Source organism: Macaca mulatta, chromosome 2 (assembly GCF_049350105.2).
Source record: "Macaca mulatta isolate MMU2019108-1 chromosome 2, T2T-MMU8v2.0, whole genome shotgun sequence".
Taxonomy (NCBI): Eukaryota; Metazoa; Chordata; class Mammalia; order Primates; family Cercopithecidae; genus Macaca; species Macaca mulatta.
In genome coordinates, this window is record NC_133407.1 from 3,989,495 (window position 1) to 4,005,555 (window position 16,061).

The 16,061-nt window shown below is 48.6% G+C and overlaps 1 long non-coding RNA gene across 1 annotated transcript in view; it reads right to left on the reverse strand.

Moving 5' to 3' along the window:
• The window catches only part of LOC144338969 (uncharacterized), a 186,832-nt gene that overhangs the window by 97,911 nt on the left and 72,860 nt on the right, over positions 1-16,061 (reverse strand). The window lies entirely within an intron of this gene.

Consider the following 16,061-nt stretch of genomic DNA (forward strand, 5'->3'; position numbering starts at 1 on the left):
ATCTCACCCTCAAGAGCTCTGTCCGTTACCCTGCACTGCCAGGCATCCGGGGGAGGTTTCTTCCCTGCAACACTCACTCCTCATTCACACTTCAGCCAAACGGACCCTGTGAGACACCCAAGTGTAGGGAAGGCCTGTGCCTTCTTCGCTTCTTGCTAGGGCTGTCTTCCCACACTCACCACAGGGCCACATCTTATCCTTCAGGGCACTGATGACATAGCCACTGCCCATACATTGGAGGTGCTCTGACAAGGGGCTCAGGCAATGCAGACCTTATCCAGAGAGACTGGAGGCGATACTGCAAAACGGTGCTACCTGGGCAGGGTGAGATGCTGAGGTACCACTCAAGCGTGTGTTCAAAGCCGCATGCTCCCTCCCCTTTCCTGATACCTGGACCCTCAACCTTGTGAGCCCAAGTGGCCTGTCTTTTCCCTCCTGCCAGCCTCTGTGTGAATTCCTGAGACAGCTTGGGCCTTCCGTCTGAGCCTTCTTAACCCAGAGTCCCCAGGCCTGCATTCCTTTCTTGGGGAGCTCTGAGCTTCCAAAAAGGGGCAGAATGAGTGAGAAGGGGGAGTGAAGGCAGCCTGAAATACCAAGGACCTTTGACAGGCTCTCTGACCCTGTGGAGCCAAGATGGCACCATTTCTCTCCAGTCTGGGCAATAAGAGTGAAACTCCGTCTCAAAAAAAGAAAAAGCCACAGGAGCAAGTCCAGGCACCAGGTAGCCTCTCTGTGGATGCTGCCTGTGTCTAGCCCTTTCTCTGCTTTAGCCAGAGGAAGGGGGGTCAGGAACCCCAGGCACCCCCTCTGCTGTCTGTCCCACTCACATACAGGTCTCAGGCTGCCCAACAATTCGCCCTGCCCCATCGTTGGTTAGTCTTGACATTGTGCTTTAAGGGGTAGGCATGTTGATGGCAGCAGCCCCGTCACCACAGCCAGAAGCCTGGTCCCTTGCTGGCCCCCTCCACTCCCAGCTAGAAACAGTCTCTTCACTTCCCTCGCCTCCGCCTCCTCATTTGTAAGTGGCGTACAAAGTTCAAGTCCATACCTAAGTCTGGGGGCCGCTGTGAGAATTAATCTGATAATCGATGTTGAAAACACTGGCTTAGAACACTGTAAAACAGGCTAGATTTTTTAATGTTTCCTTCTTTCATTTTTGATGCTTGAAGTTATTTCAAAGCCTTGCTTTGCTGCTTTTAAAAGTCACATGCAGTCACGTGCCACAGAGGAACACCTTGGTCATTGATAGACCTCGTACACAACAGTGGTCCTACAAAATTACAATAGAGTCAAAAAATTCCTATTGTGTAGTATTTTTATACAACACCTTTTATCATTATTTTAGAGTGCACTTCTTGTATTTTTTTTTTAAGTTAACTGTGAAACAGCCTCAGGTAGGTCCTTCAGCAGGTATTCCAGAGGAAAACACTGTTATCATAGGAGACACGAGCTCCATTCACGTTACCGCCCACGAAGAGCTTCCAGTAGGATGAGGCTTGGAGGTAGAAGGCAGTCATATTCATGATTCTGACCCAGTGCAGGCCTAGGCTAATGTGTGTGTCTGTGTCTTTGTAACAAAACATTTATAAAATAAAAATAAATAAATAGAAAAAGTTTATAGAGTAAGGATATAAAGGGAATATGGGCCAGGCGCGATGGTTCATGCCTGTAGTCCCAGAACTTTGGGAGTATGAAGTGGGTGGATCATGAGGTCAGGAGTTCAAGACCAGCCTGGACAACATGGTGAAACCCCGTCTCTACTATTAAAAAAAAAAAAAAAAAAAAAAAAAACAACTTTGCTGGGCGTGGTGGCATGCATCTGTAGTCTCAGCTACTCGGGAGGCTGAGGCAGGAGAATCACTTGAACCCAGGTGGGGGAGGTTGCAGTGAGCCAAGATTGTGCCACTGCACTCCAGCCTGGGTGACAGAGCGAGACTCTGTCTAAAAAAAAAGAAAGAAAGAAAATATTTGTATACAGTTGTGCAATACATTTGTGTTTTAAGCTCAGTCAAAAAGTTTAAAAAATTAAACATGTATGAAGTAAAAAAGTTACAGTAAGCTAAGGTTAATTTATTTTGAAGAGATAAAATTGTTGAGTAAATGTAGTATGCCCAAAGTGTCTTGTGTTTATAAAGTCTACAGTCATGTACAGCAACTCCTAGGCCTTCTCATCCACTCCGCACTCACTCATTGACTCGCCCAGAGCAACTTCCAATCCTGCAGGCTCCATTCATGGTAAATGTCCTGTACAGGTATATAGGTTCAGGGCACTGACTATGTACACATTTTAAAATCTATACCTTGCCAAGGTATACGTTTTTTCTTTTATACTGTATTTTTGCTGTACCTTTTCTATGTTTAGAGACACAAATGCTTCCCATTATGCAACAGTTGCCTACAGTATTTAGTACAGTCACATGCTGTACAGGTTTGTATACTAGGAGCCATAAGCCATACCGTAGAGCCTAGGTGTGTAACAGGCTACACCATCTAAGTTCGCGTACACTCTACGATGTTCACACAACAATAAAATTGCCTAACCATGCATTTCTCAGAACAAATTCCCATTGTTAAGTGAGGCATGATGGTATATACACTGCAAAACATTTTGAAACAGTAAAAGAATAAAGAAACTATTATTTATAAACCCATCACCTAAGCAACCCTGGATATTGTTTATTTATTTCCTTCTTCTTTTTTTTTTTTTTTTTAATTTGAGACAGAGTCTTGCTCTTATAGCCCAGGCTGGAGTGCAATGGTGCAATCTCAGCTCACTGCAACCTCCACCTCCCGGTTCAAGCGATTCTCCTGCCTCAGCCTCCCGAGTAGCTGGGATGACAGGCATCCACCCCCATGTCTGGCTAATTTTTGTACTTTTAGTAGAGACAGGGTTTCACCATGTTGGCCAGGCTGGTCTTGAACTCCTGACCTCAGGTGATCCACTCGCCTCAGCCTACCTATGTGCTGGGATTACAGGCGTGAGCCACCGTGCCCGGCCTCCTTCCTTCTTTTCCCCACCCCCACCCCCCAGCTGGGATCATGCTCTGTTTGTGAGTTTGAATACTGTTTTGGAGATTTACTTTTCTTATGTGCACAACGAACATTGTGAGCATAAAGCTTTTTGAGTCACTTTTACAGGAGAATTTCCCAGAAGACAAATCACTGGGTTAAAGGCTATGACAAAGCTCCTGATGCATGTATCATAACTATTGTTAGCCCTTCCCCCCAGAGTTGGAAACTAAAGCTCAAAGATTGAAATACACAGCAAAGCTGGACAGAAACTCAGGGCAAGGTATCCCATGTTCTGTGGTCTACGCTCAACAGCACAGCATGAAAGAGAAGGCGGCCCCTCCTGCAGAGCCCGGGTTATTGTGCACTGATGAGGACAGGCAGCCCTGTGGGGGATGAAACCTGGAACAAAGGCTGGGGCACTGAAAGGACAGCCTGGGGTTCAGGACAGCTGAGTGTGACTGGGGATTCTTCTGCAACTCTGTGACCCTGAGCAAGTCCCTTTGGCCTCAGTCTCAGCCCTGCAAAATGAGGGGCATGGACTGAGTCTAACACACCACCCCTCTGCCCAGATGCATCACTCCCAAACCAAAAACAGAAACATTTTGATTTTAGCTTTGCACAGACTGACTAAAGTAATCCATTTGCTCCAGCTTGAGACAGTAACCGATTTCTCTCTTGGCCATAAAACTGACCCGGCTAGATCTCCCAGCCAGCGTGCTGGGGTTCATGAGACAGCTAGCTCCAGAAAACAGTCCCCAAGCTGGAATCTGCCAGAGAGTGGCAGGAGAATGCAGTCCTTTCAAGATCGGGTCAGATGGTCTCAGCACCAGGCTCCGCTGTTGGCCCTGTAAAGAGATTTCCCTGTCCACCCAGCCCTAGGGACAGACAGACAGATGGAGGGCGTCGGTACCAGCCGACCAGGGTGCTGGCCTGCTGCCTGCTCGCTGTGTGCACAGGGGTGCTGACGGACAGCTGCCCAGTGCTGCCTGCACAGGGTCCTGCGGGCGTCGAGGCTGCTGCTCTTTGTTTTTTCAAGTGGCCAGGAACTCAGGAAGCCACATCAGCAGTGCTGAAAATGGGACCAACAAAACAAGATGGGTGGGGACAGTTGTTTGTCAGATGCCCCTGAACTTACGTGTTTATCTGGCTGACACACAGACCACCATTTCCCAGCATGCAGAGGTGAGTGCCTGTTTGCGGTGGAGGGTCAAGGTCCTAGAATCCTATACTTACGTGTGTCTCTCTGACTTGCTGTGGTATTTTTGAGCCTGGAACAACGGTTGCTCCCCAGACGGAAGAACTGCCTCAGCTCTCTCAGAAAGAGGAATGGTGAGCTCAGGGCATGGTCTTTAAAGAAGATGAACGTATGGAACACCAGGAAACCAAGCCACTGGCGGGGACCACAGGGCGTGTGGAAGATGAACGTATGGAACACCAGGAAACCAAGTCACTGGCGGGGACCATAGGGCGTGTGGAAGAGGAATGTATGGAACACCAGGAAACCAAGTCACTGGCGGGGACCACAGGGCGTGTGGAAGACGAAAGTATGGAACACCAGGAAACCAAGCCACTGGCGGGGACCACAGGGCGTGTGGAAGACGAAAGTATGGAACACCAGGAAACCAAGTCACTGGTGGGGACCATAGGGCGTGTGGAAGACGAAAGTATGGAACACCAGGAAACCAAGTCACTGGCGGGACCATAGGGCATTTCATTTCCACACGTAAAAGTCCATATACACAGAAGAACACGCTTTGCAAGAACATGTTCAAACAAAAAGATAAACATGTCAAAATGATGGTCTATGGGTTTAAAAAAAAAAAAAAAAAGAATAGGATTCGGGCCTGGGGATAATCACCTTTAGTACAAGAAAAGAGGGGACGTGCAGGGACCAATGGTGAGAACGTGCTGTGAGCTGACTGAGGAGTGTCACGAACTTCCAGGGCTTGATGGCCAAAAGCTTTTTAAACAAAGGAAAGAAAAAAAGACAAAAGTCAACCAAACGCGGGAGATGTCATTAAGAATGGCTTTTGGCCCCAATGCAGTGGCTCACGCCTGTAATCCCAGCACTTTGGGAGGCTGAGGCAGGTGGATCACTTGAGATCAGAAGTTCAAGACCAGGCTGGCCAGCATGGTGAAACGACGCCTCTACTAAAAATATAAAAATTAGCTGGGCGTGGTGGCACATGCCTGTAATCCCAGCTACTCAGGAGGCTGAAGCAGGAGAATCAGCTGAACCCAGGCAGTTGCAATGAGCCGAGATGGAGCCACTGCACTCCAGCATGGGCGACAGACTGAGACTGTCTAAAAAAAAAAAAAAAAAAAAAAAAAAAAAAAAAAAGGCTTTTGAAGGGCCTTGACTTTGTTTTTATAAAGGGAGGAGGTTAATCCACATGGCACAGAGGTGTGGGCCACCTTAGTTCTCAGCCCTGGGAGCGCATTCGAATCCCTCAGGGAGCTTTGAAAAGATACTGGATTCCGTTGGCTTCGGGAGAATCGAGCTTTCAGGGTTAAACAGAGCCTGGGGTGTCTCATGAGTCGTTAGAGCTGAGAGGGCTGCACTGAAGTAACATGTGTGGCATCTGTCTGTTCAGGAGAATAGGAGGGAGGGCTTGCCGAGAGCTGGAGGAAGAAGGATTTTTGACGAGCAAGGGCCAGTTGCAGTCAGAGATGGAGAAGGAGTGACTTGCAGTGGGCACCGTTTTGGATGAGGGAGGAGAGGAGAACCCGGAACGGAAGCAGGGGTGAGCATGCGCAGTAAGAACTGGTGGGTGGGGAGAGGGGAGCTGCAGATGCAAAGGAATAGTGAGGTAGGAAGGGAGCAGGGTCTGTGCGACCACAGGCCGACCTCTCACGTTACAGACACAATGAGAAAGCTGAGCCTCAGAGAAAGCAACTTATCCAGAGATGGGCCTCGAACGCAGCCACCCGACTCCACTGGCCTGTCCAGTGCTCTCCCCGCCGCCCCACGGAGCCTGTCTGCTCTGCCTGAGCAGCACGTCCCCATCACCCTCATTGGACCAATGATCATCACAGGGGCAGGGGAGAAGCCACCTCAGAGGGAGCTGGCAAGTGCTTTGGACCTCCTGAGGAACAAACCACCAGAAGAGGACTTTAGGAAGGAAACCAACTAATTAAGATTGCTTATTCCCTTCCCTCTCTCAGCTCAATGTTCTCATCCACTGCAAACTTTCCATCACCCTCTGAAGTCAGGGCTGCTTTTCTTCCTAATTCCTTAATTCTGGAGGCTCACTCGGTTGTTCTTTCAAGGCTGCCAGCCAGGCTAGGTGATTGTCGTAGCAATTCTCCAATTTCCTGCCTCTCTGATGGTCTGTTAGTCACCCTGCTGAGAAAGGGAGGTCTGTGGAGTTAGGGTCTGAGGGGAATGGCTGAGAACACTTGCTCTCAGCCAGAATGCATGGCGTGGCCATGTGTCCACCACGCTAAATGCCTCACAGGTACCCAATTCTCACAGACAGGAAAAGTAAGCCCAAGAGAGGCAATGTAAGTTTCCAAGTGACGGGCAAGTAAGCCCAAGAGAGGTAATGTAAGTTTCCAAGCTCCTCCTCATATGGAGGAGCTGGGTCTTACTTGCGCACTGCTGGGCCCACACCTGTGACAGTATGTGGTAGAGGCTTGCCGGGCGCGGTGGCTCACGCCTGTAATCCTAGCACTTTGGGAGGCCGAGGTGGGTGGATCACGAGGTCAGGAGTTCGAGACCAGCCTGACCAACATGGTGAAACCCCGTCTCTACTAAAAATACAAAAATTAGCCGGGCGCAGTGACATGCACCTGTAGTCCCAGCTATTCGGGAGGCTGAGGCAGGAGAATCGCTAGAACCCAGGAGGCAGAGGTCGCAGTGAGCTGAGATCGCACCACTGCACTCTAGCCTGGGCGACAGAGCAACACTCCATCTAAAATTTAAAAAAAAAAAGAAAAAGAAAAAAGGCTTACTGAGCTGGAGAAAGTGGCCGGCCTGAGATCTGCCCCAGCGTTCTGGTTCCCAGCCCACCTCTGGCTGGGACACAGGCCGGCTCAGCCTCTGTCGATCATCCTAAATATACTGCAGTCACAAGGGTTCTAGCCAGGCCTGCACACATCCCTGACTTAGCATGGAGCAGACCACACTGCCCAGGCTCCATTTGCCTGCCCTGGGCAGCCCTTCCAGCTCTGTTTCTGGTTACCTTGGCCCTAATTGTCAGATTTCTGTCAGGACGTACTGGCAGAGAGCTGCTACCAGGGTGGGTCATGCAAAACATTCCAGAAGAAAACCCAGACTCTCGGGGTTGCCGAGGGAAATGAAAAGTCACGTCATTTTAACTCAAACTCTCCTCCCTCTCTCCCTGCCCCCAGACACACACATGAGCACTGCTTCTCCCCTTCTACATACTCAGATTCTCCAGTTGGTTGTTGGACCTGCAGGTACGTTTCTAGTTCATTAGCACTTATCAATTAACGCTAATGTGGAGAGCTACATGGAGAGGTCATTGTATGTGTCTTGGCAACAGCCCAGCTAAAGGACCAGTTGACAGCCAGCACTAATCACTGGATATGTAAGTAGAGATACTTCCATATAATATACTACGGTAGAGTTACGGACAAAGTGTTATTGGAGCTCACGGAGAGGGTGACTGATTGTTAGTGATGGAGACATCAGGGAAGGCTTTATTGAGGAGGTAGCAGGTGGATGGACCTTAAAAAATGGGTAGGCTCTGGCTTGCCTATAATGAGGAGTTAGTCTAGACAAGCTATGACATCACAATATTCATAGTGGACACCAGGATCACTGTAGTCAACCAGAGAAACTCATGTCCCTGCAAGCGGCACGGTGCCCAGCAGTCACTGGATGTTGTTTGCTTGTTTTAGGGAACTTGAACAAGGCACGGAGGTTCTCTGGCCAGAGTTTCTTCATCTGTCAGGGAAGGGCAGGAGACAGGGAGGGTACTAAGGCCAGAGTAATAGGTGGAATTAGATGGTGCTTTGCTGGGTGTGGGAGATGCTGGCTTGGTCCACTCACCCACCGTAGGGACTTTAGCTAACCACTTACTCTCACTGAGTCTCAATTTCTTCATTTGTAAAGAGAGATGGCAAGCAATCTCTGCACCACCTGCCCCATGTTTATCCATGAAAACCTTCCGAGAATTACCACGACTGGAGGAGCACAGATGACTGCCGTGACTGTCACCGAGGCCGGCAGCTCAGGGTGCCCTGTGCTATGGGTTCCTGGCATGGCTCGGAGTGTGCTCCTCTCTTTAATGCCTCCCACTGAAGTGCATGTTCCTTCCAGTTTCTCTCCCTGTTTAACACATCACCCCATGAGACAATCTCTGGGGAGTGGCATCAATCAGCCCTTATCTTGCCAATGCTGAGGGTTAGGCGTTTAAACAGGACTCGGCAGGGATGGTTTATTGCCGTTCCACCAAACCTGGGGCCTCATGTGGGAAGACATAAGACTGGGGGTGTACTCAACTGCTGGGGGCTGCCAGTAGCTGGTGTTATCTTCACTTACATGTCTCGTGATTAATTCTGATCTTCAAGTGACTATTGCCAGATCACCTATACCTGGCCTCTGCGTGTAATCTCTCAATGTGGGCTAGTGTGGGCCTCTTCAGAGTGTGGAGACTGGGTTCCAAGAGAAAATGTCCCAAGAGAGAAAAAAAGGAAGTGCACAGAATTTGTATGACCTGACCTTGTAATTCACACAATGTCACTTCCCCCGTATTCTGTTGATCAACGCAGTAGCAAAGTTGTGCCTGTGTTCAAGAGAGAGGCAGATAGACCCCAGCCCTCAGTGGGAGGAGTAGCAGGATCACATTTTAAGAAGAGAATGTAGGATGGACATATTGTTACAGCAATCTTTGAAAAACACGATCTACCACAATGTTCCTTGCCCTGATATTGGAAGCCCTTCTCCACATGCTCCCAGCAGCATCTCCCGCGGTCTCTCGACACAAACCCCACTCCAGGCAGGCCAGCCTCCTCACTGCACCCAAAGTGTGCCATCCTCACCCCAGCCTGAGAGGCTTGGTCCTGTCGCACTCAGACCTCACTCTCTTCTTTCTTATTTCCAAGTCCTGTCTCCCAAATGATTCAGGTTCCTGGTGTGTTAGAGTTAGCAGCTAAAACCAAAAGGGAAGTCTTTTAGCAAACATAGTTCCTAGGGCCTTCTTTATTACTGTAGTGTGAGACCTGTTTCTTTCTTAGAAGTAGTAAAAATTCTACTATTCTGAGATTCACTGATTCTGAAAAGTATCCACCAAGCATGATTCCCTTCAACTGCAATCATTGCATGCATACTTATGAAATTCAGGTTCCTTGTCTCTTCCAGACAGAAATAATGACTATAATAAATTAAAGGCGGCTTGTTTTAAACCAACAATGGTGTGGCTGACAACGAAAGTGTAAATATGGCTATAGTTAATGGATTTTTTTGGCCTTCCTTCATTTCAGCTTATTAGACCCATGACTAATAAAGGGCTGACACTGCTCACTAATTACTCCCCAATTAAATCAAGGGCCAGGCCCCGCCTCTTATGCAGATCCAAGTCCCTAGGAGTTCTGGACATCTAATGGTGCTCAGGAAACACTCAGTTGTTGCTTGGAAAAAAAACAACCCTGAAATCCACAAGACAGCCGAATTGGGCTGTTCCTCTACATTCTACCTGCAGATGCGTGTTCCCACTGAGTACAACGGAAGCCACTAACAGTGGCTTCCATTCCTCACTCACAACCTGGGAAGGCACAGAGGGAAGGTGCTGTTATCCCCATTTTCCTGATGAGGAAGTTGAGGCTTAAAGAAGTTAAGGGGTTTTTGCAAAAACCAGTGGCCCCTGTGTTGATGAAGTGAGGAGGTGAGAACTTCTGTGCCGTCTTTTCATTTCTCAGTCCAGATTGCTTTTTACTGTACCACCTCCAGTTTAGCTGGCTCATTCACTCATCCAAGTATTCGGTCATTGATATAATTGACAAATGCTTGCTAAGCATATCCTTTGTACACAGCACAGTGTAGGCACTGGGGAAACAACAGTGAACAAGAAAAAGTGGCTGCTTGCATTGAGTGGTCCAAAGGGAAAGGTGGCAGGGAACACCCAAGCAATTATACACATAAGATCACTGGACATATGACAAATGTTATAAAGAGAATAGAACAGAGTCATGTTCTGTTACGGGATACAGAGTGGCCAGGATAGCCAGAGCAGGGAAGAGAGTCACGTTCTGTTACGGGACACAGAGTGGCCAGGATAGCCAGAGCAGGGAACAGAGTCATGTTCTGTTACGGGACACAGAGTGGCCAGGATAGCCAGAGCACGGAGCGAGAAAGGCACCTCTTTAGCGAGGATTACCAGGCAAGGCTTCCTGAGAATGTGACGCCAGAACTGGAACCTTAATGAGGACAGGGAGCCAGCCATGTAAAGATCCGGGGAAGAGGAGTCCCAAGAAGAGGTGACAGTAAGTGCAAAGGCTCTGAGCCAGGAATAGGAATAGCCTGGTCATGTCAGGGGGACAAAAAGGCCACTTAGGTGAGAAATCTTGAGCAATGGAGAGAATAGAGGGAAGTGGAAGGTAGAGGGCCTCAGAGGCCATCCTAGGGATGGTAAAGGAAAGCCTGTGCCAGCCAGGGAGGACCTGCAAGAGCGGACCACCCTTCCCATCACCTGAAGGTGTCTGCAAGAATACGGTGGGCTTGGCTTGTCTGTTTCTGAGTTTGATTTCTTTCCAAGGCAATCCTAAAGGCAAAAGTATACCCTTGAGCCCTTAATAGCTTAAATATGGCAACTATATGCATCATTTCATAGTCTTTCACTCGCACCCTCTGTCAATGGGTTTGATTTACTTTAAGGTGCTGCTATTGTTTGTGTTAATGTGAATTCTGTGTCAGTATTCAAATAGTAAGCTCGTCACAAACTCTTCAAGCCAGCTTTCTGTTTAAAATTCCATTTTATTTTTATGATACATTAATTTATATTCGAACTATAAAAAATTTAAAAATAGTTGGGACTTTCAGAAAGGCACCAAGAATAAAATGTAAATCTCCTGTAAAGAGTGGAATTGATCTAAAAGTGAAGGGCTAAAAGTCTGAAGGGCATCTCTCATTCTCCTCTAAATGCAACCTGTCCTCTCAGCAGCTTCCCCAGCTGAAAGTGAGGCCATTGACTTTCGTTAAAGCATTTGCCCTTCTAAACTTTAGATTCCTTTTCTGCTAACTGGGGATTTATTTCAAAGGACTACAATGAGAGTTAAATAAGATAATGCAAGTAGAGCACCTAAAACAATGCTCAGCTCAGAGAAGATGCTCCAAAATACTAGCTCTGGGTCAGGCAAGGTGGCTCACACATGTGATCCCAGCACTTTGGGAGGCTGAGGTGTGAGCAACACTTGAGCTCAAGAGTTCAAGACCAGCATGGGCAATGTAGCAAGACCCCATCTCTAAAAAAAAAAAAAAAGTTGCTGGGCATAGTGGCGTGTACCTATATTCTCAGCTGCTCAGGAGGCTGAGATAGGAGGATTACTTGAGCCCAGGAGTTCAAGGCTGCAGCAAGCTAGGATCATGCCACTGCACTCCAGTCTGAATGACAGAGCAAGAACTTGACTCTAAATACACACACACACACACACACACACACACACACACACATTATATTGTATATATAGTAGTCCTGAGGCTTCATCCAGAGCAGAGCATCCAGCGGGTATTCCATCAAGGAGCGTTTACTTGCTTCTAAAGAAGAACATTCTAGCAATCAAAGCTGCCCACGACTTAAGGGTGCCCTGTCAAAGTGTCATATCAAATAATTTACCAGGAACTTTCAATAATAAAATTGAGAAACTCCTCCTTCAACTCTCTTAATCTCCTTTTCCCTGTAAAGTCAGATTCCTTCTCTGGTCCCTGCCACTTAATTTCAGATATTCTTCAAATTCATATTGACGGTATATTTTATGCTATATGCCAGGCATTGTATTAGATGCTGTGGTCCAGCAGTGAACAGAGTGGGCATGTGCCCCACCCTCGGGGAAGTGCCAGCCCCAGAGCTGCAGGCATCTCTAATGCTGATGTCACTGTTGAAGTAGCTGCATTCCACATGGAGGAAACTGAGGAACCATGCTCATTCTTTTACTGACAGGGTTTTCCAAGGGATGTGACATGCATGGAAATAATTAATAGAGGTGACGTTCGGATTCCCAGGACCTCTGTTGGATCCAATCTGCAACCTGCCTTGGAGACGTCATCTGTGGGTCTTGGAGGTGGAGAGGAAATCCTGGGATCCTGGGACTGCGTCACATCAATGCCCTTTCCCCCGCCTGCCCCTCCAAGCCTTGGCCAGCCTGAAAGGAGCACGCTGAGAAGTAAAACCACATCCTTGGCTGCTTGAGTGCCTTTGCAAGACCTTCTTTTTTATTTTTTATTTTTTTTTCTTTTGAGACGGAGTCTCCCTCTGCCACCCAGGCTGGAGTGCAGTGGCATGATCTTGGCTCACTGCAACCTCTGCCTCCCGGGTTCAGGCAATTCTCCTGCCTCAGTCTCCTGAGTAGCTGGGATTATAGGTGCCCACCACCATGCCCAGCTAAGTTTTTGTATTTTTAGTTGAGACAGGGTTTCACCATGTTGTCCAGGCTGGTCTCGAACTCCTGACCTTATGATCCGCCCGCTTCGGCCTCCCAAAGTGCTGGGATTATAGGCGGGAGCCAGCGCGCCCGGCCACAGGACCCCTTGTATGTGCTCAGATGGACGGACGTGCTGTGCAGAGTGGAGCTGCTGGGCTCTTTTTGAGAGGGACTGTTTCCTGTTTCCCCAAATTGAAGACAAATTCTCCAGAAGTACAGGAAGCATACACAGGGACCAACCCAGTTAAATGAAGAAGAACAGTTTACTCAGTGGGTCTTCAGTTAGAAGCTTCAGTGGGGATCCAGCAGCAGGCTAAGTCATGGCAAGGTTGGATGGGTAAAAGAGAGAAAGACGACGGTCTCATAACCACACCCTGTCCCTAGGCCACCTCCACGCCCTGCCCTTCTGGACTAGTCACGCCCTCACACACTCTGGCATGCACTCTGGCACACACTCACGCTCACACTCACACTTACATGCACACACACGCTTCTTCCGTTCAATGCCATGCCCCCGGATTGCTGTGGGTATGTGCCACCCCTCCCCCGCCCTTTCCCTGCATCAAACCAAAGAGCACGTTTGCTCACAGCCCAACCTTCGGGAACACAGTCCCCCTGGGCTGCTTCCTAAACTTCCTATTATGCATCAAGAACACATTGTCCTTTCAAAGCTAGGACTGAGACAGGACCAAGACCTAATATTTGTCCCATGAGTCACCACATTACGCGTTACCAAGAATGCTCACAGCCTGTAAGAAGCCTTGTGGGTCCCTAAAGTACCTGAAGTCACAGCCACTTAACTCCAGCTAGACAGACCCAAGCTGGGCTCACCAGTGTCTCGCTGACTGGTGACGCGTCAGCCCTGTCAGGCCACCAGCCTGCCTAAAAGTCAGCTCTCAACGTGGCGCTCCTTTGCGAAGGAACCACTCGTGGGCGACATGGATGTCCACCCCTGGGCGTGGACAGGATGTAGTGGGTGTACTTCAGTGGTACCACGCAGCACCTACAAGTCATCGCCTATATGCACACTTGGTAGTATGAATGAATCTTAAAATCCTAGTGCCAAATAAAAAAGCCAGCAGCAGAATAAGGTATACAAAATCCCAAATCATTTACATACTTTAAAACAACATGCATCCTGAGAACTAAGCACCAATATCACTTATACGAGAACATGCACAAACACAAAGAGGGACGGCAAGTGTATTAGAAGCCATCCCACTATGGATGGGGAAACGAGAATACATAAGCGAATCAAGAGAGGGAATGTGTAGGGACCAATGATGATAATATGTCATGAACTGCAGAGTCTGATTAACTCAGTCCTCGGATTCTCTTCACCAAAGTCAAAAAAAGGGGAGTGGGGGTAGGGAGGACACATAAATCTCTGACCTTGTTTACCCGGTTTGTTTTTTTGTTTGTTTGTTTTGAGACTGAGTCTCGCTCTGTCGCCAGGCTACAGTGCAGTGGCACGATCTAGACTCACTGCAACCTCCGACTCCCTGGTTCAAGCTATTCTCCTGCCTCAGCCTCCCAAGTAGCTTGGATTACAGGCACCTGCCACCACGCCCAGCTAATTTATTTTTTGTATTTTTAGTAGAGACAGGGTTTCACCATGTTGGCCAGGATTGTCCCCTGACCTCGTGATGCACCTGCCTCAGCCTCCCAAAGTGCTGGGATTACAGACGTGAGCCACTGTGCCCAGCTGGTTTATTTGTTTATAGAGACAGGTCTTGTCCTGTCATCCAGGATGGAGTGCTGTGGTGTAATCATAGTTCACTGTAACCTCGAATACCTGGGCTCATGGGCTCAAGCCATCCTTCTGCCTTAGCCTCCCGAGTAGCTGAGACTATAGGTGTATGCCACTGCAGCAGGCTAATTAAAAAAAAAAAAAAAAAATTTAGAGATGGGGTCTTGCTTTGTTGCGCAGGCTGGTCTCAAACTCCATCTTTAAGTGATTCTCTTGCCTTAGCCTCCCAAAGTGCTGGCATTACAGGTGTGAGCCATAGTGCTCTGCCTGACCTAGGTTTAGATTTCCAACCTCAGCTCCCACTTCCTTGAGCCTCAAGCCAAATGGGATGACCTGTGACTCACACAACACTCCTGATTCTTTGCCTTTGATTATGCTGCCATTCTACGGCCAAGTCTGCCCCACACTTCAAGGGCCAGCTCCGGTGCCGCCCCCTCTGGAGGCTTCCTCCTGTCTTCCTAAACCATCGTGCTACTTTCTCTGCCCCACACTGCAGGCACTGGTCAGCGTCTTTGGCAGTATATCCTTATTTGTAGGCAGAAGTAACCCCATTGGAGCCTCTAGGGTGGGGCTGCTCTGTTCAAGGAGGCTGTGCACAGGGGCTCTTTGTGTCTTTGGCCATCTGCACTCCCAGATTGCAAGGCATGTCTTCTAAGCGCACTCTTCAAAGCACTTACCCTGAAAGGAACACTTTCTCTACACAGAGGTGCAGTCCTTTCCCAGGAGAACCCATCATGGAGAAGAGGCCCATGGATAGATGCTTGGTGAATGGACAAATAACAAGAGGATTTCCACAAGCCCTTCTATAGTTAAGCCTTAGGCTCTCTTCCCACACCCAAGACAGCTCTCTGGAATTCTGTTTCCTCCCTTCGTGCAAGCCCCAAGACTCAGCCAGGCTGCCTCTTCCCTTTCAAACTACTTCCACCCTAAGCCTCCTGTAAAATGGCACCTGACTGTGGAAGCCATTACCTTGTTATTTGGACAACCAGTCCCCAGAGTCCCCCTCAACAATAGATACTTAATCAGAAGCCATCTAGAGTCCTACAAACATAAAGATCTGGGAGCTGCAAACCTTAGAAAGTGGTGTAAGCTCCCTTCCCTGTCTTCAGTGTGTAGATATCAGAAACAAACATTTCTGAGCACCTGTTACATGCTAGGCACTGATTTTGACCCTGGAGACATGAGGGCGAGTAAAGGAAGGTGAGCCCTCCCCTCATGGGGCTGGCTGATAATCTACTACTTCCCAGGGTGCAACTCTCACCCACTCTCCAAAGACAAGCATGTCAATTTTGCCAAATTCAATTTTCATTCCCCTGGGGCCTGTGCCGTGTTGGCAACAAAGGGGAGCAACTGGCTGGAGACCAGCTGCCTCGCAAGGCCCTGCCAGGGCTGGCACAGAGGGCTGGTGTTTCTATTCCCAGGGCCTGGCTCCCAACCAGGATGGCATCTGCTCAGCATCTGGAGCCCGGCATACTCTAATTGTCCTGTGGCCTCGTGGCACTTCCAGCCTATCAACTCAGTTTTTCTGGAAAAGCAACTCCTGTGTTTATTGGTTTTCTGCCCCAAATTTAGGTCACTAGAATTTTCCTTAAGGATGGAAAAACTCAGAGAACCAGATCTGGATGACTCTCTCATGCTGGGATGTGAGTGGGAGGGACTGGTGACATACTAAAGAGAAGCTGGCTCAATGCCACAC